The sequence below is a fragment of the Zingiber officinale genome, chromosome 4A, assembly GCF_018446385.1.
Source record: "Zingiber officinale cultivar Zhangliang chromosome 4A, Zo_v1.1, whole genome shotgun sequence".
Lineage (NCBI taxonomy): Eukaryota > Viridiplantae > Streptophyta > Magnoliopsida > Zingiberales > Zingiberaceae > Zingiber > Zingiber officinale.
In genome coordinates, this window is record NC_055992.1 from 92,802,387 (window position 1) to 92,815,315 (window position 12,929).

Sequence of the window (12,929 nt, forward strand, 5' to 3'; positions counted from 1 at the left end):
AAGTGAACTACACGAAAGGTTCAAAGAGATCATCAATGGTCTTCATTCCGTAGATGAACGCGTAGAGAATCGCGATCTTGTAAGGTATGCTCTCAAAGCCTTTCCGAGGAATGCCTTGTGGTCATCTATGGTAGATGCCTACAAGGTCTCCAAGGACCTTTCAATTGTTAAATTAGATGAATTCTTTTGTGAAATGGAACTTCATGAACTTTCTAACAAGGGTCAAAAAGAGAAAGGTATTGCCTTAGTTGCAGGAGAAAAGAGCAAGGATGGAAGAAGGAAGAAAGAAAAGAAGAAGGAGAAAGAGATTCCTACATCCTCATCCTCCTCCGAGTCCAATGATGAAGGTGGATCATCATCGAGCGAGATGACCAATTTGGTAAGGAGAATCATGAGAAGGAGCCGGAGATACAAAGGGAAAGGTAAGTCTATTGATCAAAATGTTGATAAGACTAACGTTACGTGTTATGAGTGTAGCAAGAAAGGACACTATCGGAGCGAGTGTCCGAAACTCAAGAAGAAGGAGGAAAGGGCCAAGAAGAAGAAAGCTCTCAAAGCTACTTGGGATGAATCCTCCTCAAGCTCATCGTTGGAAGAGAAGAAGGAGAAAATCACTCGTCAATTAGCACTCATGGCAAGGGAGGAATCGGATTCCGGAAGTGATACATCAGCCGCGGCTTCATCATCTTCGGATGATGAAGAGGTAACTTCTCCTCACTTAGAAAAATGCTATAAAACTATTGCATATTTATCTACTTTGCTTAAGAAATCAAAAACTGAAATCAAATCACTAAAAGATGAAGTAGAACACTTGAAGACTCTTAGGGAAGATGAGGTTGATGACCTACATCAAGAGCTTCTTGAGGATGAAAACAAAGCCCTAAAGAGTGAAGTTGAGAAACTCAAGAAAATGCTTGAGAAATTCTCAACTAGCTCTAAGACCTTAGATATGATTCTAAATGCCCAAAGGGCGGTCTACAACAAGGCTGGGTTAGGATATCAACCTAAGGAGTCTAGTTTCATTTCCTTAGTGTCTAGAACCCAATTTCATAGATCACATGCTTCTAGGGTTCATGAGACTAGGAAGGGTGTGACCAAGGCATGAGTTCCTAGGTCTTTCATTGTAGATGCATTAGGTCCCAAGATTTGGGTACCTAAAACATCGATCTTTCGTGTCTTTTAGGCATTTGTCAAGGGGGAGCATCTATCAACTTGGTTTGTTGATAGTGGATGCTCCAAGCACATGATCGGGGACAAGTCACTCTTTACTACCCTTCAAAACAAAAATAGAGGTAATGTGTCCTTTGGTAATAATGGTAGCCTTAAGGTTATAGGAGTTGGAGATATTCATATATCCGAATGTCTCCAAATCAAAAATGTCCTTCTAGTTAAGGGGGTGACCTTTAATCTCCTAAGTGTCAGCCAATTGTGTGATACGGGTTACACAATTGAGTTTCATTCAAGTCAATGTATGGTCAAACACATTGACATACTTGACATGGTACTAGTAGGCACAAGGGTAGACAACATTTACCAAGTATCTTTTAAAAGTGCTACTAATGCCTCTACTAAGTGTTTCATGTCAAAAGAAGAAGAATCATGGCTGTGGCATAGAAGGTTGGCCCACGTAAACATGAAGAATATTCGAAAGCTGGCCAACAAAGGATTAGTGCGAGACTTACCAAGCATCAAGTACCAAAAGACAAAATTATGTGATGCATGTCAAAAGGGTAAGCAAACAAAAGCGTCTCATAAAGGTAAAAGCGTTGTAAGTACATCTACTGCTTTAGATTTATTGCATATGAATTTGTTTGATTGTAGTAATGTTATTTCATTGAATGGAAGTAGATACTGCTTAGTGATCATTGATGATTTTACTAGATATACATGGACTTTCTTTTTGAAAAATAAGGATCAAACCATAGATGTTTTTGTTTCTTTTTGTAGAAGAACTGAAAATGAAAAATCAACAACAATTAAAACAATTAGAAGTGATCATATCATGGTGGAGAATTTCAAAACCATAGATTTTTAGAATTTTGTCAAGAAAAAGGATATAGGCATGAGTTATCTACTCTAAGGAGCCCACAACAAAATGGGGTTGTGGAGAGAAAGAACCGAGTTTTGCAAGAGGCTGCACGAAGCATGCTCAATGAGTACTCACTACCGAGCTACTTATGGGCTGAAGCTGTGAATACCGCTTGCTATGTGCAAAACCGAGTCTTGATACATAGGTTTTTAGGAAAGACTCCCTATGAACTTTGGTTTGGGAAACCCCCTACAATTAAACATCTTAGGGTGTTTGGTTGTAAGGTGTTTATCTTGAACACCAAGGATCATCTTGGAAAGTTCACGGCTAAGGCTGACTAAGGGATACTAGTCGGGTACTCTCTCATCAGCAAAGCCTATCGAGTCTATAACAATAGGACTAAATTGATTGAAGAGTCCTCGGATGTAGCATTTGAAGAACTTCCTAAATCAAATGATCAATCAAGGGATGTAGGAGAAATTCAATTTGAACTTAGAAATCTAAGTTTAAATGATCAAAACATAGAAAGAGTCGAAATTGATTCTGATGATGATGAGCAAGGGCAAGAGAGGGCTCAGTCTGATCCTTTGCCTGATACTGAGCCCTTGCCTGTGTCTAGTGAGACCACTCATGAGGCACCGCCAACACCAAGGCAATCTAAGATAGCCTCTAGTCATCCCCAAGATCAGATTGTGGGAGACATTCAACAAGGGGTTATGACTAGATCATTCTTTAGAAATGAGTCTAATGAGGTCGCCTTGATCTCAGAAATCGAACCAAAATTAGTTGATGCGGCATTGCACGATCCTGATTGGATCATAGCTATGCAAGATGAGTTAGGTCAATTTGAAAGGAGCCAAGTGTGGGACTTAGTTCCTAGACCTAAGAAGACCACCATTATTGGAACCAAATGGGTCTTCAAAAATAAGTTAAACCAAAAGGGAGAAGTCGTAAGAAACAAGGCAAGACTTGTAGCCAAGGGCTATAGTCAAGTCGAAGGCCTAGATTATGATGAGACTTATGCTCCCGTGGCCCGATTAGAGTCCATTCGTTTGATGCTAGCTTTTGCTGCACATAGAGGCTTCAAGCTCTATCAAATGGACGTTAAATCGGCCTTCTTAAACGGTTTCATTAAAGAAGAGGTCTATGTTGAACAACCACCGGGGTTTGTGAATACCGAAGTTCCAAACCACGTGTACAAGCTCAAGAAAGCTCTTTATGAGCTTAAACAAGCACCTCGAGCTTGGTACGAAAGGTTGTCAACTTACTTACTAGAAAAGGGTTTTGTAAGAGGTCAAATAGACCCAACACTATTTCTGCGTAGAGATGGTGAAAACATATTTGTAGTCCAGGTGTATGTCGATGACATAATTTGTGACTCAAATAACAAGGCTATTTGAATGAATTTATCACTCACATGGAAAGTGAGTTTGAGATGAGTCTGGTGGGAGAATTGACATTCTTCCTTGGACTTGAAATCAAACAAACTCGAGATGGCATCTATGTCCATAAGACGAAATACACTCAAGAGATGCTCAAGAAATTCAAAATGAGTGACTCTAAGGAAGTATCCACTCCAATGGCGACGAACACTCGCCTTGACAATGATGAGAATGGAAAACCAGTTGATCTAACACAATATAGAAGCATGATCAGTAGTCTTCTATATCTCACAGCTAGTAAGCCGGACATACTTTTTGCTGTGAGCATGTGCGCTAGATACCAAGTATATGCCAAGGAATCTCATTTAATTGCAGTTAAGAGAATTCTGAGATACCTTAAGGGCACAATTAGAGTAGGCCTCTGGTACCCTCGTACTGAGTCTTTTGATTTGATAGGTTATACCGACTCTGATTATGCTGGGTGTAAATTGGATCGGAAAAGCACTAGTGGGGGTTGCCAATTTTTAGGTTCATCATTGGTTAGTTGGTCAAGTCGGAAGCAACATTGCGTTGCTCTCTCCACAACCGAGGCTGAATACATTGCCATGGGAGAGAGTGTATCACAATTGTTGTGGATGATCCACACCCTAGAAGATTATGGGTTTTCGTATAAGGGAGTGCAAGTGCTGTGTGACAACATCAGCACAATAAACCTAACGAAAAATCCAGTCCATCATTCAAGGACCAAACACATTGAAGTGCGTCATCACTTCATTAGAGATCACGTAGCTAGGGGAGACATTGCGCTCACATATGTTGAGTCAAAATTGAACCTAGCCGATATTTTCACCAAACTTCTTTCGGAAAATAAATTTAGTCATTTGAGGAGAGAATTGGGAATGTGTTTGGCTCAATAAGCCATTAGGACCCCATCATGATCGATAAGGACATTAAAACGACAAGAGGAATTGGGAAATTAATTTGGGCAACTTGGGAACATCTCACACAAACTATAAGGTTTAACAAATTATTTTTGTTTGCTAGAAATGGGGTGAGATGCTAGGATCAGCTGAATTATTCAAATGTATCATGCATCCCTTGAATAATTAGGTTGACGAGACATAAATTGAGTATGGGGAAGACCATTACATAATTCATGTGTATTTGGTTCCTAGATCTTGCTCATATATTCCAACCAAGGAAACTTGGTTAGACCTTTGCCTAGAATTATGTAACTCTGGTTGATGGACTGTCTGATACCTTTGACCGATACTTTTCATGATTTTGATTGAAACTAGGACAAGTACTTGAAATAATGATAGCAATTTGGTTATATTTTGACAAACTTGAAACTGAACATAACAAGGTCGGAAATTTCAGTGTTTCAAGCCTTGAGTTGTCTGTTTTTCTAAATGTCTGAAACCTTCGAGCTATAATCAATTTCAGACCATGATCTTTAGGAAATAGTTATGCTTGTAGATTCTTCAAAGTCTAGGTACTAGATTTGGAAGTTTCACTGGAGAAACTTATACGAATTATCGAACACCTCTACGAATTTCAGTTACTGAAATTACTGGAGAAATTTCAGTATCAGACACTGATCGGTCTACAGACCGATCAGGAGATTCCTGGATCTGTCCAGGGACCGATCAGGTTCATCCATGAAGCCTACTGATCGCTTTCTGATCGGTCTACAGACCGATCAGGAGTTCCCTGATCGGGCCGGGGACCGATCGGTCAGTCTGGTACGCAGAGGGCTACTGATCGCCTTCTGATCGGTCTACAGACCGATCAGAAGGTTCCCTGATCGGTCCAAGGACCGATCAGCAGTCTACTGATCATTTTCTGATCGGTCTACAGACCGATCAGGAGGTTCCTGATGTCTCCTGATCGGACAGCCGTCCGATCATTTCAACACCTGGACACCCATCTCCCTTAAATCTTCCCGATCCTTTCTTTTCCCCTTTCACGCGGAAGCCCTAGCCGACTCTTCCCTAAACCTCAACTCTTCTCTTCTCTTTGGATGCCGAAGCCCTAGCCAAAGCCCTAGCCAAAAGATACTTCAATGGCACCAAGGTAACTCCATACTTCTCTAGAACTACTCACCTTGGCATTTCAGTTTCGTTTCTCACCGTATCTGTGCATTTTGTTTTGGCTTTCGGGTGTTGGTGGCTTCGGTGCTCACTTATTTGCCCCATTGTATCACATTGTTAAACCTTAGGAAGAAACAAGTGGGTGAAGGGACCTCTAAGTCGCCTGAGAAGTCTAAGTCTAAGGTTCCCTCACGCCCCCAACCATTTGTCTCCGGGAGATTCCCAAATCACCATTTTGAACCAGCCTTTAAACAACGGACCTTCAAATTGCTCCCTTGTAGGTCTGTGGATCGAAAATTCATGGACGAATTTTGTCCATCTGTATCTGAGATCATTGCCTATTACAAACTTGATTCACTTGTCTATTTAGAGCGAGATATCAATTATGACTTAGTATCTGAGTTTTATAACAATCTTCATCAAACTAATGATGTAAGTTATAAAACAAAAGATGCTAAGCAGACTCTTGATTTCAGTTTCTCAGCCTTTTTTGATTACCTTGCTTGCCGTAGGTGTTCAGGAAATGTCTTTTCTATATATCCTGACTTACCAGACCCCTTACCTTCTCCTTTTGATATTTCATCTGACTCCATTTATGAGTATTTCTTTGGGCATCCTAGACCGGGTGGACTAGATGAATTAGATGTTGATTTTCCTACTTTTGCAGCCTTGAGATTATCTGCCCCAGATTACATTCTCTTTAAAATTGTAACAAACTGCCTTCTGCCAATCACATCTAAACCCTTATATGAGATCCGACCATATCATTGCCTGATGCTTTATGGACTGCGTCGGCGTCTTAACTTTGACATCATGTCTAGTATCTATTCTTCGATCATCTCCTATAGCGAGCCAAACAGCTTTACTGTTTATATGCCTTATGGGCATATAATTACAGATTGGCTCGAGACCCTTCAGATTGATGTCTCCAAGGGTAGAATAGTCAAGATGGTCAGACAGGACTGCAGACTTGGGAAACGGCATTTTCCAAGTCTGGCATCATAGGACAAAATGGGGAGGTTCGGTGGAAGGATGGGAGAGCTCTAGGTGAGTTACCATGGGGACCTCCACGACAGGTTGCGGCTGCTCCTGTTGCTGCTCCTCCTGCTGCTGCTGACGATGGAGAGGCAGATCCTGATCTGCGCTGGCAGATCGCCGAGCTGGAGAGTCGCATTGATCGGCACGATGAGCTGCTGGTTGCTGAGCTCCACGGGCTGCGCGTTCGGATTGACCAGCGCTACGATGATCTACGCAGTCAGCAGTTGGCGACACATCAGGCGATTATGGGATGGATGGCTAGATACCCACCTCCGCAGGATTTCCCGGGCTATCCATCCTCGAGCAGCGGCATGCCACCTCAGGGACCCACTCCTCCCGTTGATGATGCTGATGCTCCTCATGATGAGGAGGCTGAGTGATACACATTGTTCTATGATGTCATTTTGATTATCTATGTTTTGGATATTGTTTGTTAGATACTTATGTCTGACCTGGATACTTGCTGTTTTCATGTTGCTCATTTTCTTATTTTTCTTTATGTTTCACTTCCTATTGTCTATTAATTTGCTGTTCATATGTCATGTCTTGTATGTCTCTTATTTTTTTATTACTGTCTTATAATACACTTAGAGGGCATTCTAGGAGGATTGAGAAAAAGACAGTATGGGTTAAGGGGGAGTCCTTTATGGTTTTCTTACCTATTTTGCACCTTTTCGGTGTTTGACAAAGGGGGAGAAGATAACTAAGTTTAGAACTAAGTTTAGAGATAAACTAAGTTTAGAGATAAATGAAAGTTTGACTTTAGGGAGAGAATATTGATTTCCACATCCTTACATGGTGTTGTATCTGTCTTAGGGGGAGAATCTTGATTCCCCTAAAATTAGGGAAATATGAACATTTCTGATCTAAACTTAAATCGTGTTGTCAAACAACAAAAAGGGGGAGATTGTTAATACAGTCTGACCTGGCTGTTGTTTTGATGTTGACACTGATTTAAGTTTGTATCAGATATTAATTAAACTCAGACTGATTAATAATCAAGGTTGATCATGTGGAGAGGAAAAGTCCAAGTACGGATACTTGGCACGTAAAGTCGGAGAGGGCTCGATAGCTCGTTCTCCGGACTAGGTCAGAGAGGGCTCGGTAGCTCGTTCTCTAGACCGGACGAAGTCGGAGAGGGCTCGGTAGCTCGTTCTCCGAACTAGGTCAGAGAGGGCTCGGTAGCTCGTTCTCTGGACCGGACGAAGTCGGAGAGGGCTCGGCAGCTCGTTCTCCGGACTAGGTCAGAGAGGGCTCGGTAGCTCGTTCTCTGGACCGGAAGGCGTTAGGGTTTAGGGTGGAAGCTCTAAAACCAAAGCATTGGATCGGTCTATTGGCCGATCGGTACTGGTTATCCGGATCGGTGTGGGCCGATCCGGTGATACGATAGTCATCGACGGTCTCGTGATCGATCGGTAACTCTGAAGCAATGCAGGGGTTATCGATCGATCGGTGACCGTCGATGAAAGATGGGATGCGATGGGATTCGAGCGATAGGGGATCGGTCGTGGACGATCCACCTTATAGGCTGATCGGTCCACGCCGATCGAATCATAATAGACCGATCGGGATGTGTCGATCGGTCCGGAAAAACTATGGATCGGTGCTGACGATCCACAACGATGTCGTTATCTTCTGCTGTTTCTCTGCGATTTCTGATTCACCTGATCTAACCATCTGCTGCAAGCTTTTTGAGTTACAGGTTGCAGGTGTCGTGCCAATGCTTAATTTCAAATTAAGCTCCATCAGAAGAATAAGGCCAAGTGCTCTTTCTGCTGTGTTTCGCTGCAAATGGTGCAATTGGAGCGTCAACGTTCACTGGCTGCGATCAGTTGGCAACAGCTTGCCTCTTGCTTATTAGTTCGAGCTCAGAGACACCAGTGAAGACCATGGATGGTATTGGTGTGAGTTCAGAGAACCAGATGAGGAGGAAGGGTGATTGGCGATGCCTGAGTTGGTCGCAGTGATTCGATACAGGTGACAGTGATTCGACTCTGAAGATAGTGAGAAAGAAGCAGAATAAGAAGAAGGCAGAAGAGAGGTTTGGTAAGATTTTTTGAAACTCTCTGTCGACCGAAGCAAGGGTGCTGTGTTGTTGAGCTCTTGGCTGAGGAATCCCTTCTGTCTTTGCGTTTTGCTTCGTGGCTGTAAGTTTCATTGTTCATTTCTTTTGGCCACTGAATTCTGTAAGTCCTGTGGTTCATTTTAAATCTTTTCTGTGACTTTGTGGAGAGGTTACTCCACCGAGAAGGAGAAATACTTAGCCGAAATTTATCCGGGGTGTGATCTACCGAAAGATCAAGGGATCGTCCACCTTACGGACACGCCGAGGAGTAGGGGCAAGTTATCCCCGAACCTCGTACATACTTGTGTAAGCTGTGGGTTGTGTTTCTTTCCTTGCATCAGTTTTCTTTTTGTTTATTTTCGCTGTGCTAACAAGCTTTTGTGAGGAATTGATTAAGTTTTTAGTGGAGGCTATTCACACCCTCCTTCTCTAGCCATCCGAAGGTCCTAACAGATAATAGGAGATCTACTACAGGATACGTGTTCACTATGACAGGAGGACCTATTTGTTGAAAATCTATTATACAATCTATTGTTGCATTGTCTAATACGGAGTCTGAGTACATGGCAGTAGCTGAAGCAGCGAAAGAAGCTTTATAGCTTACAGGGTTGGTCAGAGAACTGGGTGTTTAGCAAGGTGGAGTCAAGTTGTTAGGCGATAGTCAGAGTGCTATCTATTTAGCGAAGAATCAAGTATATCATGCGAGAACCAAGCACCTTGATGTGAAGTTTCACAAGATCAGAGAGTTGATTTCTTCCGGGGAAATTCAACTTGAGAAAGTTCACACTGCAGATAATGCTGCAGATATGTTGACAAAGCCAGCGACCACAGAGAAGTTTAGGCATTGCTTGAACTTGATCCATATCTCTAGATGCTAGAGGAAGGAAGCCCAGACCCAGAGATCCAGATGGAGTTTTGTTCAGATACTCATGTTCTTCGAAGGGGTGAATATTCGTCAAGATGGAGATTGTTGAGGGGTAGCTCATATTTGGATAAATGTTAATATAAGGGATGTTATGAAAGAAAAATCTGTTAAGATTTTTTTTAATAAAATTCTGTTAAGATTTTATATAACAGAATTTTGTTGTGATTTTTCATAACAAAATTCTGTTACGATTTTATCGGGTCTGAGGTTTGGCATTATTTATAGGGATTATTGTAAGCCTATTGTACAACAACAAACACAAGAATCATTAGATGTGATTTTCTTATGTAGAGAGAATTCTAATAAAACTTCGACCATTTTGTGGAGTAGGCAAGCCACCAAACCACAGTAAGTCTTCTTCTTTCTCTTCTTCTTTTCCTTTCTCGTGTTTGCTCTCCTTTTGTGAATCTTTGTCTTGTTGCTCCACGTGATCTCTTTTCTCTCTTCCTCTTCTTCCACGATTTAGAGGTTGAGAGGTGTTGTCCTCTCTTTACGCAACAGGGATGACGAGAGAGAGAGAGAGAGAGAGGGGGGGGGTATATCCTACCCTAATAAGCCGATACTTGGGCTCGTACTTCTTTGCATTCTCAACATTGTCATCGATCAAACCGAAGCCGGTGGATTTGCCCCCACCAAAGTGTGTCCGAAATTTGAACACGAAGATTGCGTTCGAGTCCTTCACTTCGTAGAGGCTCGCCAGCTTTTCTTTCAATTCCGCCTAAACCACACGAACCAGAGGGAGGGCATACACGCTCAACTCCATCAACAAGAACAGATCCACTACAAAATCGAGGTGAAGATAAAGTAAAGAATGTACCTTAGACACATTAGCTCTCCCAGGGTGAAGAACATCGATGACCTGAAACCAACCGAGATATATCACAAAATTGGTCCTTCAATAATAGATGAATAGGGAGAAGCGGGTACTAAGAAACCAACGAATTGCTTCCTGGAGGAGGCGATTGGTCATAAATTCGAGTGTGAAGGGTGGCCGCCTTCGAATATGTCATTTCCTCCTCTGCAGCAACAAGCGCCGGCGATGTTATACCGATTGCATTTAATGAGCCAAAAGATTGACGAAGTCCAATTGCAAGCCGTCAGGTCCAATGAGGCCGATGATCACAACTCAATTCAAGCTTCGCACTATTCAGGCTAGGAGGGCCGGTGAAAAACTTACATAGAATCAAGTGAGCTTTAGTCACATCGTAAAAATTAAATATTTAGATTATCAAAAAAACATAATGAGACCCACAATCTCATGAGCAACTCCATTTATATTCCATGCCATCTAATTCAATAGGCTCCATGAGTTCCACAATTTCTATGATGATCACACCTCAATTCGAACTGAGTCAAGTGAGCTTCTCGAGTTTCATGTACCTATATATTGTTTTTATAATTCAGATGTTTAAATTTTTAAATCGATTAAATTCTAGTCACTAAGTGACTGGTCTTGATCTTGTAAAAAAATGAGCAATTAAGATCAATTTGCAATCACGCACAGTTCCTCTTTCAACCACCAACGTCTCAAATTTTCATCCCACGCAATAAAGATGTCCTACAATTGGGAATTGAACCATAAGGGTTGTCAAACAGTTGCACCCTTGCCTTAGATTGTCATCCAGATATTTACGATTCAAACCCCAGTTACGATCTATTTGTAAAAATTTTTCCTCCAAATGAAAGGCGTAATCAAAGGATGTTAGACTTCTGTGTTGGCTGTCATGTGCGTTTCTCGATTTATCGTGATAACTAATAGGAAATTTCCATGAAACTGGACCGGTCACTCAAGAAATAATCAATGAGAGTAATTGAGATTATGATTTTATTTTTTTTTCATGTACACTTGATGCATATATTACGCCTAATATTAATTATATTATCACTCCATCCGAAAGAAAACTTAGTCGTGACCGACTATATGACAAATCATATTTCCAATGCCATTATCCTTGATCTATGTTTAGTTGGCCTATGGCTGAACTAGTACTGACAACTCCCTGATCTCCATTGTTGATCAGATTGTCAGTCCGACAACTCTCCTGATGCAAATGCTAATAACGCTAACATCGACTTCCTTCGTTGTCCGTCCCAAAGGTAAATACATCATTTTAACAATTCTTTTATAACGGCTCCATCTATCTAAGAGAGATAAATATAAATATAAATATAAGCGTTACAAAAGATAAATTTTAAATCGACAATTTTTAAGAATCAACTATTGATTATTATGTCAGAAAAATATATATTCACCGTTTATACTACACCTTGGACCCCAAAATCTTATGGAATGGAGACAAATCAAGATACTAAACTGTAAGGGCGGATTCAAAATTTTAAATTTAGAAAAGTTATGACTATATATATATAAATAATTTTTAATAATAAAAATATAATAATAAAAAAAATAAATAGAATATTTAAAATTAATATTAATATATTATAAAAAATTAAAAGTTCCTTAAGATACATCCCATTAATTATCAAAAATAATTCTCTATTTAGTGTTGTGATCTGAGTTTAATTTGCTTTTTTTATTGATATAATGTACTTTGAGTGAGCTGATGGTAAGAGTCCATGATTTCAATGGAAAAAGGTCGGTCATGCACCAAAAGGTAGGCTAGGAATATTTCTGCATGGCTGCTTAAGGAGGAATTTTGTTTTCCTTTAAGCCAATGCCAGAATAACATTGATTTGAAATGTATCGGATGGAAATCCTATCCATAATTCGCCAAAGAGATCAACACAACCCACAAGACTAGTATAACTAGTGATACGGAGAATAAGATGAACCTCTGAAATTAGATTATGCAGTAAAAAAAAAAAAATCAATTGATATAGTGGTTAAAGTTGAGACGGGTTAATTCTTGAGTTATATCGATGTTATATCAAAATAGGTTCAGTATCACTGTCGAGTGCTTTGGTCGATTAGACAAAAAGGCTAAACATATCGCTCGGTTGGATCAAACTCTATAATCAAATATAGTAGTTGAGTGCAAATGAACTCCCGACATAAAATCCAATCGGACATATTGTCCGAGCAGATTTCGAATCCCCAACATAAACTCGGTTGACCCAAAGACCCGTAGAACCTTAGGAGCTCAGCTCCCCACTTCTTCAAATACAAAGCTCTCAATTTACATCCGCTTGGCCCCAACGCCAATCAAACTTACGGGGCTCAGTTCTTCACATGAACATAGCTCCTAGTCTATAGTCGACTGGCCTAGAGCCGGTCGGACTCTCCCTAAGAGAAAACATTGTCAGAGAATCGTAACAACCTGTTAGGAATTATGTCATTACTTTGACATATGTATACAATGGAGTCTTCCTCCGCCTATAGGAAAGTTGTCGTACATACTCCACTACCCAACATACTCCGACATCATATATTTATTGA

General features: G+C 40.8%; 1 pseudogene; it reads right to left on the minus strand.

Annotated features, from left to right (window-relative positions):
* The window catches only part of LOC121972500, a 30,978-nt pseudogene extending 20,476 nt beyond the window's left edge, over positions 1-10,502 (minus strand).
* Positions 10,503-12,929: the final 2,427 nt, after the last annotated feature.